We start from the raw sequence: 7,464 nt of genomic DNA, 5'->3' as shown, positions 1-7,464 counted from the left end.
ACATTCTTGGTGCTTTATGTAGATGACATACTACTCATTGAGAATGATGTAGGGATGTTACAGTAAACTAAATTATGGTTAGCTGGTAAGTTCTCCATGAAAGATATGGGTGAATCATCATATATATTAGGAATACAGATCTATAGGGATAGATCAAAGAGGATACTAGGGCTCATCCAATCCACATATATCGATACCATATTGAGGAGATTCTCTATGGAGGAGTCAAGCGAGGATATCTCCCAATGTCTCATAATGTGACTCTATCCAAGTCTATGTGCCCTAAGACTGTTGAATAGATATAAACCATGAGCCGAATTCCATATGCGTCTACTATAGGCAGTATTGTTAGAGTAGGTGCACGTCGAGCCAAGTGTTGGCCGAGTGTTCACAATGAAACTCTATGTATAAACAGTCTTTATTTTAATAATATTTGAATTTATCATTTTGGCACTTCTTTATCTGTATACCCATGCTAGTTGCATAGATAAAGCCCTTGAATATACAAATAGTAGAAAGAATATGAGATGCTCATATGATGAGTATCATGAAACTCATATTTGGAATACTGTATATTCTAAACAGTTTCTAGTCGATTCACCCGCCGCTAAGAAGGATATAGGCCGCTCGAGTTCGAGACTAGTATCTGCGATGTGAGTACCATGTTTCATTGGTAGGGGACATTGTGATGTCCGAGCATGCAGATAGGTGCTTCTGGTAGAGTGCACTGAACAACCCTCCATAAAGGACTTTCCAAGTGGTTCTCACTTATCGAGTGGAAACGTCCTAGTTTATGGTTGTACACCATTAGTCCTTATGACCCGGGACAACATTGAGACTCTATGTGCTAGAATTACCCTTTGACTTGTTTAGCGACTCTCATGGGGTCATCAGGTGGCAGGGTTGGGTGTTCTGTCCACCATCGATGCAACTACGACATGACACATAGTATCGATTCATTGACAACTCTCGATAAACCAATGGTTGTCGAATCGGTCGGGATATATGAGTTGAAGGGACCGTACTGTACGCTAACCATAATTGAATGGTTCTTGCAGGCACTATCATTTGATACCTAAGGAATCATGTAAGCGATGCTGCTAGGCGTTTAACATGATTGGTTGGGTACTATCAGACTTGAGTTCTGACGTTCTTGTTATCAAGGAGTTGATAAGTAAGAATGGAGCAATTGGGGTTTGCTCATATAAGGACATATTTAGTCCGAATCAAATGGAGATGTGAACCCACGGCTAGTTGTATCAATGAACCATTGAGGGCCACACAAGTACTAGCTTTCTAGATCCCGTTGAGAAGTAAAATAGTTCAATGTGTTGAACGGTTTATAAATGAGTTTATAAGTGTAAAAAAAAATAGAAGTATGACTTCTATGAGAGAAATGTATTTTTTTAATTTATGAATGTGTTCCTAAATTAAAAGTAGGCCAAGTGAATAATGTATTTGAAAATTGTGATTTTCATAAACATTGTTATGGACTAAATTAAATTAATTCAAGTGTTGAATTAATTAAACACTAGTGAGCCTAGTAGAGTCCAAATAATTAAATTAGTTCAAGTGTTGAATTAATTAAATAACATTGGACCTTGTAGAGCCCAATTGAAAATAATTATTTAACTAGTGGACTTGAGTAAAATCAAGTAAAGTTTAATTGAGCTCAAATATGTTTGAGACAATTAAATTAAAGTCCATGGGCATTGTAATTGTTACAAGCCCACTCAAATTGCATGCTTGGGAGGTGAAGAGTTGGGGATTACTTTTGATTAAAAAAATGGCATGGCATGCACATGCTAGCTTTAACTTTTCCCACAACCTAGACAAGTCATTCACTCTCCCACTCCAACACACTTGGCCGAAATTTCTCTTCAATTTTTTCCTCATTTTTGTTCTTCAATTGTTGGAGAAACAATTCACTTCTCAAAGAAAAATCCTCATATTTTTCTAGTGCAAAATATGAGTGGATCTTCCTAGCAAGTGGTGGGCCTAATTTTTGAACAAAGAGTGTTCAAAGGAGGAAGCTTGTAGATCAACTCATCCCATCAAGAGCTAAGGTGTTTAGACCTTTGTTGGAGCCATCATCAACATCAAGAGGTTGATATGTATGATTTCTTTACACCCTATGAATGTCATAGTTGTGTTTTTGTATATGATACAACACTATTACGTAGGTGGCCAAAATTTTTGAACTTCCGTTGCGCTTTCGGGCACCTAAAATCGATCCCTTTCAAGTGGTATCATGAGCTAAGGATACTATTTTGTGTAGCATATACATAATATTATATTGAGGTCAATTTCTAACCGTATGAGACAAATTTTCGCATCAAATCGTGGCCGGTTTTGGGGAAGACTTTGGGCAGCAAGTTGTTGCCCATTTCGGGCACCTCGGGCTGCCCATTTCGGGCAGCAAGGGCAGCCCCTTGGGCTGCCCGAACAGCCCCTATGTTTTAATTAAAAAAAAAAATTTACGACTAGGGTTTCCAAAAGTGTTTTGGATTATCAAAGTGTCATGGGCCTTGAGTTGTTGGGCCATTGGATGGCTAACATATTTGTGAATTTAAATGGGCCAAAATATTTTTGTTGAAAAATGAATTTTTTGGGCCCTTAATTTTAAATTTACAAAAGTTGCAAATATTTTCTCATGAAATAAATAATTTAAGTTGGACTTTAATTATTTATAGTAAATTGTGATTTACAAGAAATTCGGTTATAAATAAATTAATTGGAAAGTAGACAAAGGTGTTTGTATACTTTGTTAATTTAGTTTATGATCGTGGCGGTTAGTGATTGGATCAAGATATATAATATTGGATCAATTAATTATTGTGATAATTAATTGATGGTGTATGATATGTGATATTATGCATGAAAGATGATCAAAAGCCCAAGCCCAATTTGCTAGGTGTATGCTATGATATTTTGTGTTGAATGATTGTAATAATTATCAATTTATAAAGTGGGCTTGGTTTATGGCCCGTTCCCACCCCCATGAGATGTATCCTTATTTGCCATGGATATTTATTTGTAAATATTAGTATAGTGGATGATCAAGATTGGAAGATGGTGGCCATGATGATTATGAAGATCGAAGACATGTAAATATTGGAAGCATATGTAATAGTTGCATTTGCATCCCTTGCATTTCCCTAGGATTGGACCTAGGCCCGTGTTTAGCTCACACGGGCCATTAGTATTGGGGCGATTGATCATCCTTGTTTGTTTACTGTTTATAATATATGCATGATATGTTATAAATAATGAGTATGTGCGTTATTATTATGATAATAACAAAGTTGCATGAATCCGGCAAACATACGATCAAACATGGCAAGCTTTTAAATAAAATTAATGATGAGACCTTTCAAAATTAAAAAACCCTCATTTTGAATAAGATTCAAAATTAATATCAAGTCCTAAAAGGAGAATTATAAATTTTTTTATAATTTCCATGTCTTCCATCGACAATGGGTGCATGATGAACGCTACCCGTACTCGGGGCTCGGCTCATATTATTGGGGGGGCCCTAGGTGCCGGAAAGCTGTGACATTCATTGACATGGTGATGTGAACTACGTGGAACTCCCATGATTTCGGCTCATATTATTGAGGGAACTCATGGCGACCGTCCATTAAGGTTCAACATCGATGGGTAAGGCTTGACACGTGAAAATGAACGATGTCATATTATTGGGTCCTAATCAAACGTGAGACCAAAGTTTATGTAAAGGGTTGCATGGTGATGCAATTGGAAACTACCTTTTAGGTATTATGATTGGCTGATATTATTCGGGATCATAATTCGCTAATTGGACCTTACGTACCTACTGAGGAAAGGAGTTTTCCGTTTTCACTAGAGGGTAGTGAAGATGTCAAAACAGTGAGAGTAAAAATTTATGAAGTAAAAGTCCATACTTCATATCTTACTAAATATTTTAAAATAGTCATTAACATTTATCTGTTTTACTTTTCAATACTTTTTGACAATGTCTTCGATTCGCAATCCGCTATCTGTAATACTCGACAAACACGTATTAACCGGACCTAATTACCTCAATTGGCTAAGAAATCTGAAAATCGTCTTGAATTCGGAAAGGATAGCGTATACACTTACTGAGTCGCCCCCTGTTGAGGCTCCGACTGACTGCACTCCTGAGGAATTGCAGACTTACAAGGAATGGTGTGACCATGACTTGAAAGCCAAGTGTTATATGCAGGCTTCTATGAAAGATGAGAAGTCGGTTCTTTATGTGGGCTCTTCATCTGGTACGAAGACTGGTCCACCTGGGAAGGGAAAGAAGTGTTCTTTCCAATGTCCCAAGAAGAACGTGCCCTTGAAGAGGCAAGCTCCGAATCCCGTTGTGGCAGCCACACCAGTAAAGGCTGACAAGACTGCTGATATTTGTCATCACTGCTAAAAGCCTGGACATTGGAGGCATAACTGCAGAGAATATCTTGAGCAGAAGAGTTTTGAAAACGGTATGTTCTATATTGAAGTAAACATTTCAATTAACTCTACTTCTTGGGTATTGGATACCGGCTGTGGCTCACATCTCTGTAATGATATACAGAGGATGGGAAGAAGTAGGAGACTCAGGGAAGGTGAGACCTTCTTGAGGTTGGGCAATGGAGCAAGAGTTGCTGCCAAGGCCGTGGGAAATGTTTACCTAATGTTGAACAATGATTTTAAGTTGATTTTAAGATATGTTTTATTTGTACCTGATTTGGTGAAAAACATTGTTTCCATTTCTATGCTTGATAAAGATGGATATTCTTGTTTATTTAGCAAATGTGTTTGCAACATTTACAAGAATGAATGTTTAATTGGTACTGGAGAACTTGAAAACGATCTCTATAACTTAAAATTGAAAGATATTTCACTAAACAATGTCCAAGCTATAACAACAAACAAACGCAAACAAGATACTCTAAATTCGGCACAATTATGGCATGCTCGATTAGGACATATTTTCCTAAGAAGGATGAACAAACTAGTGGGAGTGGGCATGTTTGATATGTCTGATATTAATGCTCTCACGACTTGTGAATCCTGTCTAAAAGGAAAGATGACCAAAATTCCCTTTAAGGGCCATGTGGAGCGAGCCAAAGGGTTATTGGATTTGATCCATACCGATGTGTGCGGTCGGCTTAGCATCACCACTAAGCATGGACATGCCTACTTCATCACCTTTACCGATGACTTTTCGAGGTATGGGTATGTGTATTTGATGAAATACAAGTCTGAAGCCTTTGAAAAGTTCAAAGAATTCAGAAGTGAAGTAGAGAAGCAATTGGGACGAAGCATCAAGATACTTCGATCGGATCGAGGTGGTGAGTACTTGAGTGCCGAGTTCCAAGAGTATCTTAGGGAGAATGAGATTCTCTCGCAATGGACTCCACCCGCTACACCACAGTTGAATGGTGTTTCGGAGCGTCGTAACCGGACTTTGATGGACATGGTTCGGTCTATGATGGGGTTCACGGAGTTGCCGCCATCCTTTTGGGGATATGCGCTTGAGACAGCGGCACTGTTGTTAAACAATGTCCATTCAAAGGCAGTTGACAAGACACCATATGAGATATGGATGGGTAAGCCACCCAAATATTCTTATCTTAGAATATGGGGGTGCCCTGCTTATGTGAAGCAGGTAGTGGGAGATAAATTGGATATTCGATCCATTTTATGTTACTTCGTGGGATATCCAAATAATTCGGTTGGATACTACTTCTATCATCCCAAAGAAACAAAGGTGTTTGTTTCTAGGAATGCAACCTTTTTGGAAAAAGAATTTCTATTGGATAGAAAAAGGGAGATGATAGAACTCGAAGAGGTTCGAGAGACACCCACAATTATAGAACCCACACCCGAAGAGCCAAGAGAGGAGATACAAGCTCCTAGAAGATTCGAGAGAGTCTCGAGACCACCTATAAGGTATGGTCTGCTTCTTGAAGAGGGCCATGATGAGCCTATCCATGGATGTGATCCAAGGACCTTCAAGGAAGCGTTATCTGATGCCGATTCATCCAAATGGCTTGAAGCGATGGAATCTGAGATGAATTCCATGCATTCGAACCAAGTGTGGAATCTCGTGGATCCACCTGAGGAAATTGTTCCCATAGGGTGTAAATGGATTTACAAGAGGAAACTTGGGGCGGATGGGAAGGTATTAACCTTCAAGGCGCGATTGGTGGCAAAAGGATATACTCAAAGACAAGGAGTTGACTTTGAGGAAACCTTTTCTCCAGTTGCAATGTTCAAGTCCATAAGGATATTGCTAGCCATAGCTGCATGGTATGACTATGAGATATGGCAGATGGATGTCAAGACAGCCTTTCTTAATGGGGATATTAAGGAAGAGATTTACATGTCTCAACCTGAAGGGTTTACATCTATCGGAAGTGAGCATATGGTATGCAAACTTCAAAAATCTATTTATGGTCTAAAGCAGGCATCTAGGAGTTGGAACCTCAGATTCGACAGTACAATCAAAGAGTTTGGTTTTACTAAGAATCCTGAGGAACCCTGTGTGTTTAAGAAGGTCAGTGGGAGTGCTGTGACATTCCTTGTGCTTTATGTTGATGACATTCTACTCATTGGGAATGATGTAGGAATGTTGCAATCAAATAAGATATGGTTAGCGAGTAAGTTCTCGATGCAGGACTTGGGTGAAGCATCTTTTGTATTGGGAATACAGATCTATAGAGATAGATCAAGAAGATTGCTTGGTCTCACCCAGTCCACATACATTGATACCATCTTGAAGCGGTTCTCGATGGATGATTCCAAGAGAGGACATCTACCAATGTGTCATGGCGTGTCCCTATCCAAGTCTATGTCTCCCAAGACTGATGCAGAGATAGCGGCGATGACAAGCATTCCTTATGCATCTGCGATTGGTAGCATCATGTATGGGGTAATATCTACACGTCCTGACGTGGCTTTGGCACTAAGTGTAGTGAGTAGATATCAATCCAACCCTGGTCTTCCACACTGGAAAGCTGTGAAAGACATCCTCAAGTATTTGAGAAGGACCAATAAGTTGTTCTTGGTCTATGGGGGTGGAGAACTGAAATTGGAAGGCTATACCGACTCTAGCTTCCAAAGCGATATCGATGACTCGAAGTCAACCTCTGGATTCATATTCATGCTCAATGGTACTGCTGTCTCTTGGAAGAGTTCCAAGCAAGACAGTACAACGAATTCCACCACTGAGGCAGAATATATTGCTGCATCAGCTGCAGCAAAGGAGACTGTTTGGATAAGGAATTTCGTCCAAGAGTTGGGCGTCATTCCTAATGAAGTTGCTCCTGTCCCAGAGTTTTGTGACAACACGGGAGCCATTGCTCAAGCAAAGGAGCCGAGGTCTCATCAGAAGTCCAAACACGTATTGAGAAAGTACCACATCCTCAGAGAGATTGTGGAAAGAGGATATGTCACGATTGACAAAGTCGGCTC

The sequence above is a fragment of the Primulina tabacum genome, chromosome 15, assembly GCF_025594145.1.
Source record: "Primulina tabacum isolate GXHZ01 chromosome 15, ASM2559414v2, whole genome shotgun sequence".
NCBI lineage: Eukaryota > Viridiplantae > Streptophyta > Magnoliopsida > Lamiales > Gesneriaceae > Primulina > Primulina tabacum.
This window is presented reverse-complemented; position numbering follows the sequence as displayed.